The 12,532-nt window shown below is 44.8% G+C and overlaps 1 protein-coding gene across 4 annotated transcripts in view; it reads left to right on the forward strand.

The window, feature by feature from the left end:
- Positions 1 to 1,372: 1,372 nt before the first annotated feature.
- The window catches only part of TSC2 (TSC complex subunit 2), a 1,437,517-nt gene continuing 1,426,357 nt past the window's right edge, over positions 1,373 to 12,532 (forward strand). For 3 of the 4 annotated variants that reach the window (XM_069647328.1, XM_069647330.1, XM_069647331.1), the window contains exon 1: positions 1,373 to 1,481. The gene's annotated coding sequence lies outside the window, so the exon portion shown is untranslated. Of the gene's footprint in view, positions 1,482 to 9,608; positions 9,781 to 12,532 lie in introns of all 4 variants that reach the window. The other variant, XM_069647329.1, reaches the window with a different exon arrangement.

Below are 12,532 nucleotides of genomic sequence, written 5' to 3' on the forward strand. Positions count from 1 at the left end.
TCAGGTATGAGCTCCCTACCCATGTCCGGGGAATCACAGGGAGAAAAAACACATGGAGAACTCGATCCACCTGAATCTCCCCACGTCACTTCTCGTTATCCAGCTTTGCGTTCCAACCGAGGCAGACCACAAAGGGAGAGAAGAAAACCCAGCATGTTCTCAGACTTTGTCATGCACTGAGTACCCATCCTTTTTCCCACCAAAGGAGGTGTGTGGGGACTCCCCGTCGTGAGATGGCGTGAAGGCGATCTCGCGAGATCACCGAAGCGCGGAGGAACGCGCTTGATTCACAATTCGGTGGGCAGCGCAGTGAACTCACCGCCCCAGTGCCCTCCTGTTCCAGGGAGCTCCAATGACCAGGAGCCCAACAAGAGAGGACACATCTCCCAGAGCGTAATGCCAAGGCAGAAGGAAGCCTCCTGGGTACTCTGGGAGATTGACTGTGTGCAGGCATTGTGCACACTCTGCTTACAGTGTGTAAACTGCTGGGCACATGGACAGCTACTAATGTGAGTACAGCCCTTCCCCACCCATGGACATTATCTACCCCAGGTTATCATTTTTAAGGTGTGTAAATAAACACTGCTTACATCTCTACCAGTGTCCTGTGTTCATTGAGGCCACCTCAACCATCACCGCCCGTGCCCTCTAGTGGTCTCTCGAAGCCTCGTATTTTAATGACAAGTTACAGTTTATGAAATGCCAAGGTTCGTTCCGTTGTGGGTATATTAAACACTGTTTATTTTTCTGAAAGAAAGCTTTATATCAACGGCTTCCTCGGGGGCATCCTCGCATTTTAATGCAAAGCTTTATCTCAGAATAAATAGCGTTAATTTATTGCAACAACAGAGGCAGCTCGCTCGGCACTCTGCTGCTTTTTGGCTGTGACAGCTCGGGAGAGGGGCTGGTGCTCAGGCTCACGGAGGCGGTGCTAAGGCTTAATGCAGCCAATCGGCGATGAGCCGAACACAGCCGAAGACCAGGGGATACGGGATCGGTGTGGGATACCTAATATTACATAACACCGGTTGGCAGAACAACCCAACTTCCAAAAATCTGACGGAGGGCGCCCATCTTTGGAAGGAGCACGTCCCCAAGGTGACGTCTGCTATTACACATATGTATTTAGTTCAATCAAATAATTGTTAATACGTTTTCAGAATCTGATTTCACATTTATTTTGCATAATGCGAATTTTTATAATGTGTTTTTTAACTTTTTTTCGCTAAATTTAAAATTGTCATCTTAAGAAAGGATTTGAGGCGAACAAATATATCGATATCCCTCTACGCCCCCGTCTCAATAAACAAAAGTACTCACGGGAGATTTCTGTTATTCTCCTAGCAGCGAATCAGGTCCTACGTGCTGTTGCTAGTCCGGTTTTTATTTCTATGACAGCAGAGGTTTTATGTGAGCCCATGGAGCAATGAAGTAAAGCTCAACGAAGTCGCTGGAGAGGTTTTGGAGCAAAAAGAGAGAGGGTAAGGCAACAGCACTTTTAATGCAAGACGCACTGATGTGTAAATGCGCGATTTGATCCAGCGGAGCCAAGGGATTCTGTAAGGTCATGTGACGACTCACTCCTGTGCAATTTTACAGAATCCCCTGCACGACAGCCCCACTCTTCCACACCAGGCTCTTTTTGAAACATACTCACATTCTCTCGGTTTCTTCTTCGCTCCCCTGTGTTCTTCAAAGTCCATCACATACTGCGAGGCTCTGAGGGGTTGCGCCTATTATGCAGAGGTCCTTGGGGCCCCTTGTTGCATTACAGGGGCCATTATGAACACCACATTGTCAGTTATAATATACTTTCAAAGCTCTTGTTCCACAAGTTGCTTTTTGGTTGCAAAGATATTATGCTGGGACTAAACTGTGACGCATGCAATATTTTCCAAAAACTCAGATGTTGTGAGAATTTTCTGAACTCAAATGGCAAGGGGGAAGGGATCAGAATTGATGGGAACTTTGTGCAGTACAGCTCCTGCGTTTAGCCTAGAGTGGACTGCTTAGCTTGATACAGACTGCTACCTTAAGGCCAGGTGATGCCATGCAAAACACAGAGTGGTAGTAACTCGGGCTTTGGAATGTGTACATAAAGGTGCTTTAGGAAACTTCTAGAAGACATTTAAAGCATGAAGTGTTTTATGTAATAGAGAGCATGTTTATAGTTTCCCTTTCACTTGGCAGTTTTATGGTTTGATATGGGTGCTGTGTATATGCTCCTTCTCCCAACGTGGCTCCTGCTACTGGGTGATGTCCGTTATACAGGACCTATTTGGATCTCTGCTGTGGTAGGGTTAGATAAGACCGCATTCTGTACAGAGAAGAACCAATCCTCACTTTTTGCCTTCCTGTGCGAAGCCTTCTCATTTACGGTGACTATGCAACACAGAACGACGAGCCTTCAGGGATTCTAATAAACTTTAATCGAGAGATCTATTTAATTGAGCAGGTTTTTCTTTTGCACGCACCTGCAACCAGACTGAACTTCAAAAGCAAGTAATTCAAACCAACTACAGCCCAAACAACTTTTTTAATTCATGCTCGTTTTGTACACACATGCTGAATCGGAGCTCTCAAGTCATATTCTTAAATCATGGCTTTAAGAGCACATGTCATTTTGCATTCTTGTATAGTTTAGAAATATGGGACTGTCCCTACCAGAAGGCTATATATCAGCTTAAATGCCAAGAATGGGTGATTTTAAAAAAAATAAAAAATAAAGAAAGGTATCCCCTTGCACGGGACCAATTACAGCCCTGACCAATCCATTGTTTTTATTTATTTGAGGTTTTATTTGCACAGCGCCGTATTCAAAGAGAGTTGTTTGAGCACTTGGTGAGGAAGAAGGATGGAATGTGCTAAGGTGACAGAAGCCGGTAGGGAGATCAACAATACAACAAGGCTGCAGTCCTGGTGTTCCAGTTTGAAGACCGCGGGTGGACTCAAGTTGAAATGATGAGATTTAAGTTGTACTACAATCTTTAGAGCATTGGCATAGTCCATCCTAGACAGAATCAAAGCAAATGCCATTTGGACGCTGCGTGTAAGAAAGGAAACCTAGCCTGATTAGAACATCTGTTTGACCCCATGGCTGCTCCAAGGAACTGATTGCCCTGGAAGCAAAAATGCACCCAGGCTTGTAACCATCTTTACCTCTCCCAGAGCAATGGGAAAATAGACTGTAATGTTGTCAGTACTGGAAATGTAAACTTTTAACTGGGATCCCACTGGGCGGGGGTGGGGAGACTTGGCAAACGCAGGAGATTTTTTCTAAGCACCGCCCCCGTAAATAAAGATTTACATTTCAGGTGTTTCATTTTTAACACCCGAAAAATAATTCCAGAGCGGTGTATTTCCTACGATGTTGCAAGTAAATCATAAAAGTTCACACTTTTTAAAAATACAAAGCTTGCTTGAAAATAAATGTTATGCGCAATCCAATCCTAACAAGCATTTCCCATGTATCTTGACCAGATGTTCAAGTGTTCTAGTGGGTAAGTCTATTGGCTTTCGCTCTGAAGACTGTAGAGGAGTGACCCAAAAACGGTATCATAAAAAAACAACTCCAAGTAGGCAAATTAATCGATGCACCGTTTGCAAGGAAAACAAAGTTTTAATACATATAAAAAAAGTCACAGACGATCCTGTAGACCAGAACTAACATGGAGCTCACTCCACCCAAAGAAGTTACAACTTTTATAGCGGTAAACCGCAAATTAACAGGACTATGCATAATAAAGATGACTGCATGATCCCGCACTCCCCATTGGCTAATGCCTGTATACACTTCCGCAATAGCCCATTACCCTATTGGTCACACATTATCTGAAACACATTGCCCTAAACACGTCACCTACTACATTATCACTACAAAACTCAACAGTGGATTGACAACCAGGTATATTGTTTCCATAATACATTTCTTTAATTAGTAAATATTCTTGAACATCACGTGATGTGCACCCCTCTGTCGAAGCCTGATCAAAGTGTGAATAGCAAGTTAAACTCTTCTCGGATAATACAACAGACCTCCTCATAATACCACACACTGTGGCATGCACAGACTGCTCCCTGCCCTTGTAGATGCATGTATTTGTGTCACCTCTGCTCCTCCCATCCCAAATCACGGTACTGCCCTGGCACGTCTTGCCCCTCAACTCTCTGGGAACCCAGGTGCCCATGAATGACTTGATTGGGCCACCATTCTTATGTTTGAATTTTGCTTAGTTATGGATCCCTAGAGCTCTGCGCCTGCAGTTCAACTAGGATGACAGCTCTTCAGGTGAGGGAAGTAGTCCTCTAAATCTTCACCAGGCCTCTTGGCATCACAAAAGCCCATGCCCTGCTCATAGGAATTCAACCTTTAAAGGGGGCACCCGCACCCTTTCTTCCTGAACCCAACATTTCCTTTCCCAGCTCCTCCAAGCTATGCAGCTGCACTCAATTAGCTGTTATCGGCACAGCGAGGCTGCCTGTGGCCTTGGCAGCATAACTTCTCTCAGGAGAATGGAAGGGGGACTCCTTTCTGGATCAACTGGACAGAGCCGCACCTCCACGTGCTCGTTTCTCGTACTTTCACAAGCGCATCTGGTAATATGCCCTGAAATCCAGCATGATGGATCTCCTGCTACCGAAGCCCCTGGACCTCACTTTTACTGCAGCACTTCCCTGATTCCATCTCACACGCCTTCCTATGTCAGCTACCTACTAGCACATCTCTTAAAACATAACATTGTCTACTACCACTAAAGACAAAATGCATTACCCTGTCTCTAACCTCTGCAACCGCAAAATTAATACATTGTTGTTCTTTCTGTATTGCTATATGGTGCTTCCAATATGTTTCAAAGCTAACTACAAATGGACAAATGGATACATGCGCATTATGCCGCACCCACCCAACGAGAATAGCTAGCGCTAGGCTGCCTACTAATAGGTTTTGCGCAGCCTAAATCTCTTCGTCTGCATGGGATGTTGCACTTGCATCTCAACACTCCCCTTTAGTTAATACTCCTTTAACGAACCCAGCAGCTTCCCTCCATTTTATAATCATTGTCTTGGGGGCACCCACACTTTACACACACAACTTAAACTTTCCCCCATCCAGGCATATTCTTCTGGGATACATGTCATAAAGCAACATCCCCAGCCAAATCTACCCAGTGCTCCAGATCATTTTCTGGATCAGGTATGGCGTAAGACAATGTCCCAGGGGGACCAACTTTCTGCTCCATCCTCTGCTCTATTTCACCATTCTACTTATCGGTCTATGTGTACACATGTCTTGTGAGGGGAGCAGCTTTACTTGTTATAGACACCCACATCATCACACTCTTAGGCAGTGTCCTAGAGCAACACCGTAGAATTATTTGACAGGAAAATAAATTACAAGAAAAAATGCCACTATAGGAACCAGCAGCTTTTAAGGCTATCAGCAACCAGGACGGGGCCCATGAAAATATCGAATTGAACCAATCTTCATCACTCACTCCAGCTTCTTTAACATAGCAATCAGCAAATTATGGAGGACCCCTATGGCATAGGTTAAAGATCCATTGTCCTCATCATTTGGGGGGTATGTATGTGCAGCAATAAGCGCTCAACTTTTTGCACACGCCCCCTTCCATTCCCTGAAATAAATCTAGAACATACCAGTTCTGGTGGGCGATGAGACGAATAGCCCCCAATTCTGTTTTTTTTAATTGAGACACTGCCCGGTCTGGTTCGATATCTGGAGCATCTCCCACCTTGTTATCTGCAATCACTTGGCATCGGCTGCAGTTTGGATTCCAGGCACAAGGATGGAAGTAAAGAATGCTCCCATCTTTGTGAACAGACAGAATTGTTCTAGGATTGCTTTGAGCATGTCAGAGGAGCCTTGGGACCAGTAATTTGGTCTCTTGTAATCAAACTCTTAGTGAGGGGCGAGCATGCTGATGTGGAGGGAGTTCAGTTGCAACTGGCGGTGCCAAGTTTATGACAGTCGAATGCCAGTCAGGCACTATGAGAATGGGTGAATGCAAGGTGTTGAGCAACAGGCGCCTCTCCAGGATGGGGGAAGGCGGAGATAAGCGTTTTGTCTTCAAACCAAGTAGAAGTCTGTTAATACTTATGTGCCATTAGTCAGGCCGGGAATAAACAAATACTTATTATACCTTTCATTTGTGCCTACGAGTATAGTGCCATTTCCTCTGAAACAAAAGAAGTGTGCCAGCATTTGCACTTTAGCTGCCTTTTCGTTCTGTTCGATGCAGGTACGTTTTGACAGATAGGTGCTCCAAGTTGTAGAACATTTCTGGTTGACATGTGCCACTGCATCCTCCAAGAACCCCAGTAGACCCTGCGCTGCACAGATCACTAGTCCTTTAACCCATCTGTCATTGGAAAAATTAGCACCTATCAATTTCAGTTACGGCCTTATTTGACATTGTGCTTGCTCTTTATTCTTGGCACACCCGCCTTCATCTCTGTCCATTATGACTTCCTGAAACAAGCTTTGTTTTCTGCAAAGGGCCAGGTGCACTAAACATTGGGCTTCAAGAGGTGGCATTTCTTGCAGAATAAACAGTTTTGGCGTGCTTGTTGCATGGGATAGGGGGTTGAAAATATAGCAGCTCTTATTGGATTTTGCTCTTCTCATTTCCCTTATGTGGTTGCATCACATATTATCTGATTCGTGTTGGTGCACATCTGCAACTGTATCTTAGATGACCCCCTGTAGTCATTCTTTTCAATTTCAGTTTGTTTCCCTTTTATTTCTTGCCATCCCTATATTTAATGTTTCTGTATTACTATACCCCACTTTTATATGCACACCTCGTATACAATTACCTACAATAAACAAAAGAAGACAGAAGTAGAAGAATCCTACACACAACAATATATACATTGCATTACTTCTTAACACTCATGTATTTAATATCCCTGTTCTTGAGGGCCTTTGGGAGGTGGTGCTGTACCAGTTGCTTCCAGATAAATCCAATACCATAGCTACTTCTTTCGAACAGCTGATGTGGTGGCATAAACTACCTTTAAAGGACCTTGGTTGTTCAATTTCTGCACAATAGAGCGTACATAAATGAAGTCTCCCGGGTCGAGCTGAGGCGCCTGTAGAGACGTTCGGTTGACCGTAGGTGTGGCAGCTGTTCTCTCCTAGGGGCGAGCTGGAATACATTTTGTTTCATGAATCACTATTCCACATTGTGGCAGAAACATAAACACAAGGGAATAAGATCCCCTTTTTCCCTTTCCAACATGGTGCCCAAATGCTCCTTAGAAGGAAACCTAATGCAGTGGTCTAGTGGTTTTCAAGATGTTTGTCATTGGATCAGTGTGATTCAGAATCTCTACAAAAAGGATCCTTCCTGCCGGCTCTGTGCGTTGCTTCTCCCTTGACCCACGCCTTGTGTGTATTTTCCCTAATGCTCACCATTCCCATGCTTACTAGCATTCTTACTTTCCTCCTCTCCTTCCCTACTCTAATACTCTTCTTGTTCTTACTTTCCTGAGCTCCAACGTTGCGTACCAACTTCAAATTCTCTCCAGTGTTCTACATTTCGACTCCCTGCGCAACACGTGCACCACTGGATTACTTGTCTGGACCATTATTTTTTATTTTGCATTTGAATGTATTTTGGCATTTTTCCAGAACGCTTCCTTTTTATATTTATTTCCTGGCCGCCTTTACCTTCATGCTGTGTAGCTGTTAGCGACAGCCTGCTCCGCTAGGCAGTTCTCTGCAGAGCTTGGCGCTGAGTGTGTTTACATGAGAGCTTTTGTTTTCGCTCTTGTGCACACAGCTCAATGCAGCTTCTCCCTCGCTCATTCAGTGCGCTGGTGTCTTCCACACTGCGTGCCCGCTTTCAGCAACCCCCAGCCCAGACGCTCAGTTTGGATCTCAGACATCCAGTATTTTCAAATACCTTTTAAGAATTTCCACTGTTTCTGTCTCTTTAAGTTTATCACTACGCAAGCATCTTTATTCTGCTATCTCACCTGTTGCTATTGCGTCTCTGCCCCCATTTATTTCTTCAGCACCCGAGCGTCCAGCTACATTCAACTTCTTTGCTTGAAGTCCTTCCTCCTTGTATTTGGAATTCGAATACTGACCTGATATTTTGGATCCAAGAAGTCGTACAAATACAACAAACTAATCTCTGCTAAGCAGTCCCCAGCCTAGAAGTGGGGTTTCTTCCCCAGGAGGGTTTCCCACTGGGCACTGGTAACTCATTCCGAAACCAGTGTGAATTGAGGGAGGCTTTCAATACTCTCCAAGTTTCGAGGCAGAAGAAGACTGGTAAGAGTCTATTGTGTTTTTGGGTGTGTTCAAATCTTGTAGTCATAACATTTTGTTAAATCCCTGAAATACTCCGGAAACCCCTCCCCCAAAGTCTCAGCTGCCCTGTGTGCATCTGATGCAGTGTGTGCGGGTGTAAGTGGTGTGTGCAGCATTCTCCCTGTCATTATCTCGTGCGTGGACAAGTGGTGGTCCTTAATCTAGCTGGTACTTGAGGCTAAATGGAGCCAAAGGAAGACAATGCAGCCAGTTCCTCCCTAATGTATGGCACAACTTGGACCATTTTTGTTTCAAGAGACTGTTGATATTCCACGATCCCGTTGGCTTGAGGGTGGTAAATCTAGCACAATTTATGTTTAATCCCTTGTAGGGATGAGATCTCTTTAAATAATTCATTGAAAAAGTGAGTCCCATTGTCTGAATTTAGGACTTCACATATCCCAGAGCGAGGAAAGACCTTGCATTCTAAAAATGTGGCTGCTCATTTAGCAGCTGATTGTGCAAAGGACCTGCCTCAATCCATTAGGAAAATGGACACACAACCATAAGATAATGATAGTTACTGCGCCTGTTAACCATTATCTGTGAAGCTCCCAAAAGGGTCCTGTTGAACAGGGCAATGTGCCATGCAACGTCCTGAGGGTGTGTCCGGTGCTGTAGAGGTGGCAGGTGGTGCAATTAGCTACACATTTATCAACCATTCCACGTATGCGTTGGGTCATGCAGTTGCTCAAGATCAACCATTAGCAGTTCCTGAAGCATTACTATGCCTATGATGTTTTGTCTCCAGATAAGGTCTGTCAGTGATGGCAGGCACCCCCGTTTCACTAACAAATCCTTCTCCTCTTGGGTGCCTGACCTTGTAATTCAATTATCTGAGTGAGTGGGACTGCTGTGTAAGGTACTGCTAGCTGTTAGCTGCAATTGTTGTATGGCTTCCTCAGGATATGCTGTAACGTCAGACTTCTAAATGCGCAGCTTTTTTGGCGGCCTGGACTGCAGCATCATTACAGAGTGAAACAAAGTCTGTTTCCTGGATGTGGGCAGCACGTTTTACCACCGCTACTACTGATGGGTGGGATAAGGCATACATTAATTTGTCTAGCATTGCTGCATGCTGCAGAGGTGTTCCATCAGCCCTCTTAAACCCTCTCATTCCCCATCTGGACAACCCTGAATATATTGGGGATGTGACGTTTGCTGAATCCGCGCAATGAGTTCTGCTGCTTGTGTCGAATAATGTTGGTAACCTCTTTTTAACTGCTACTTTGTACTCCCCCCCCCCCCCCCCCCCATCTACGAGTAGCACTGCTGCAGCACCTGTGTCTCTTTGGCCAGTCTCCTGATCAATCGTTGGTGACACATCAATGGAGAGCACCTCCCCCTCTTCGAGTGCATCCTCCCTCGCATTAAGGAAGTCAGTCATCCCCGGGACCTTCATATGTGGCAGTCATGCACCTTCTCCCCTGGTTGAACGGGTACGGTAATGAATGTTGCAGGGTTCACTGTGCGACACCTTACAATGTGAATAGAACTATTTGATAGTATGACCTCGTAACCTGATGCTCTCTGGGTAGTGAGGGTTGATTTGGACCTTTCCAGAATGGGGAAACGGCATGCTCCACATATGTTACTGAACACCCCATGGTTATTGCAGATGATTTTTCAATTGCAAAATCCACAGCTGCTAAGCCTGTTCGCAAAGGGAAATGACTCTGAATTACAGAGTTTAAAATCCTGCTGTTATAGGCCAATGGCTTGTGTCCCATATATGTTGCCTGAGTCACCACAGCTGTCATTACATACCCATTAGAGTGTGAGAACAAATGGAATTCCTTTGTGTAATCAGGGATTACTAACACTTGAACTTTACTTACATCATCCTTAATTTCTTGGAAACCAGATCATTTCTCCTGTCCATGAGAGTGACCCTTTAACTGTCTGTGCTTCTTTAAGTCCTTGCAATAAGGGTTTTGTGTAGCTAGAGTCAGACATCGAAGCTCTACAATAGTTACACAATCCTAGAAATTGTTGCTTCTCTTTCACAATGGTAGGGTGTGGAATGTTGTGTACTGCAGTTGCTCTCTGAGGTTACCCTTTTACCGCCTGAGGTTAACATTTGTCCCAAGTGTACCACTTCCTTCTGACAATACTGCAGGGCTCGACATTGAGGGGAGCTGGGAGCCATTTAGCTGCTGCTTCTATCCCAGAAGAGCCTGGTTAGCTTAAAGCCCAACATTGGTGCCTTAAAAACATGCATATGTGGCATTATGTTTGAGTATTTGAGAATGCTTATAAAGAAGAATCGGGGCACATCTAGTACACATTTAAACATAATGAATCGTAGAAAATGGACAACAAGTTAATGTGTGCAAGTGGAAGTTACATTCGCTGTGCGCTGGGTATTCGCTCCTGGTTCCCTAGTGGTAGCTCCTGCCTACTAGGCGATGTTGGACACCCAGGAGCTGGTTTTAGCTCCTGCTCATTGAATCTTAATTTTGAACCCTGTCTTTGTCTACTTTCTATCCCTTTTTTGCAAGTAATGTCAGTAGTGCCACTGAGTCCTCTCTGCACTGCTCTTTGGTGTTACTGCACACTAGGAGGCCATTGACGTACTGAATGATGGTACTTTGAACGTGTATGTTAGCTAAATCATCCATATGTAACACTGTTAAAAATACTGGGGGACTCGCACTAACCCTGTGGGAGCCTTGTGTGTTGAAATTGCTGCCCGTGATATGTAAACGCAGTGAGATACTGTGAATTGGGGTGCAGTGAAATGCAGATAAATGTATTTTTCGATGCGATTACAGTACAATATGTGGCCTCCTGGGAATGTTACATTAGATCATGGAGGGATTTGATACTACTGGAAACTCTGCCTCCACAATGTTATTCAAAGGGCAGATATCCTGTATCATTCTCGAACTTGAATCCTTGGCTTTTTTAAACAGGATAAATGAAGCCTTGTTGCAGGGGGATTGTGATGGTACTATTGTGCCCTGCTATCATAATGCCACGATGGTGTCCCAAGTCCCTTTTTCTATCCCTTTGATAATGAGTACTGCCATACTCTAGGTAATATTGCACCCTGTTTCAGCTATGTGAATGGCCCCTATGCTCAATAGACCCACATTGTGGGGGTTACTGATCCACAAGGTGCTGGGTAATTTTGCCATGTCTTCCTGTAAGTGAGTGGCTACTTGTCTAGAAATAAGTGTAGTGTGCGGTACCTCTGTGTTGCGCCATCGTCTGACAAGGGATACATATTTCAAAAATAATTTCTCCATAATTGTCAACGCCTTCAAACAACTCATCAGACAACCCCCTTAATGGCTGGGTACAATCTATACCCAAAACCATGCGCTGCTCATACCCTTCATCATCGGTCCCTGTCAAGATCACCTTATCTTTTTTGATTAGTGCCGCCTCTAAATCTAGTGTTAGTATGGTACCTGGAGCATGCTCTTGAGGGAAATGCAGTCCTAAATAATTCCACTGGCAATCTCCACGTTTTGTCTTTCATTCCTGGCGCCCATGATACCAACACCGTTACTCCATATAGAAACAAATTTGGCTGCTACCAGGGGGGTGCCTATGCATCATTACTGTGAAGTGCTTGTATTCTCACAACGGCCCTAGCATGATGTATTCCTAGGGTTGAGCATACTACAGTCTTCAGTAAATGCAATAGTCATGTTTAGCGTGTTTAGGACGTCCCTACCTAGCAAGTTCACTGGGGTATCTTTTGAGAATAACCGGGCTACCACCTTTTGGGTACCTACCTTGATGGAAAAGTCTTCTGTAAGCAGAACTGACATTATTGCCCCAGAAGAACTCCTGTGTGTCTGACTGTTCTTGACAAGGGAACGTGTCAAGGATTTTGTAGCTCCCGTGTCTACCATTAAGGTGGATGTTTTACTACCGATCCTCACACCTACCTGGGGTCCCTCTTCCGGGTCATCAGTGACTGACGGGACTGGGCACGTCGGGGCTCTCTGTTGGATGTCCTATTGGGGATGGTTGTTTGAACCCAGGAGTGAATAAATGCTCCCTCCTTGTACACTTGCTCCTTGCTCCAGTGTAATCGTTTACCATACCCTGTGGCAGTGGGTTCTTGTCCCAGTACTGTGGTGGGGGCTGTTGGGGTTGCTGCTGTATATACACTGGTGTGGGTTTTGGACCAGGGTTCTGCACTTGCTGGTATTGAGGTGACCGATACTGATACTG

The sequence above is a fragment of the Ambystoma mexicanum genome, chromosome 2q (assembly GCF_040938575.1).
Source record: "Ambystoma mexicanum isolate Mex_15411 chromosome 2q, UKY_AmexF1_1, whole genome shotgun sequence".
Taxonomy (NCBI): Eukaryota; Metazoa; Chordata; class Amphibia; order Caudata; family Ambystomatidae; genus Ambystoma; species Ambystoma mexicanum.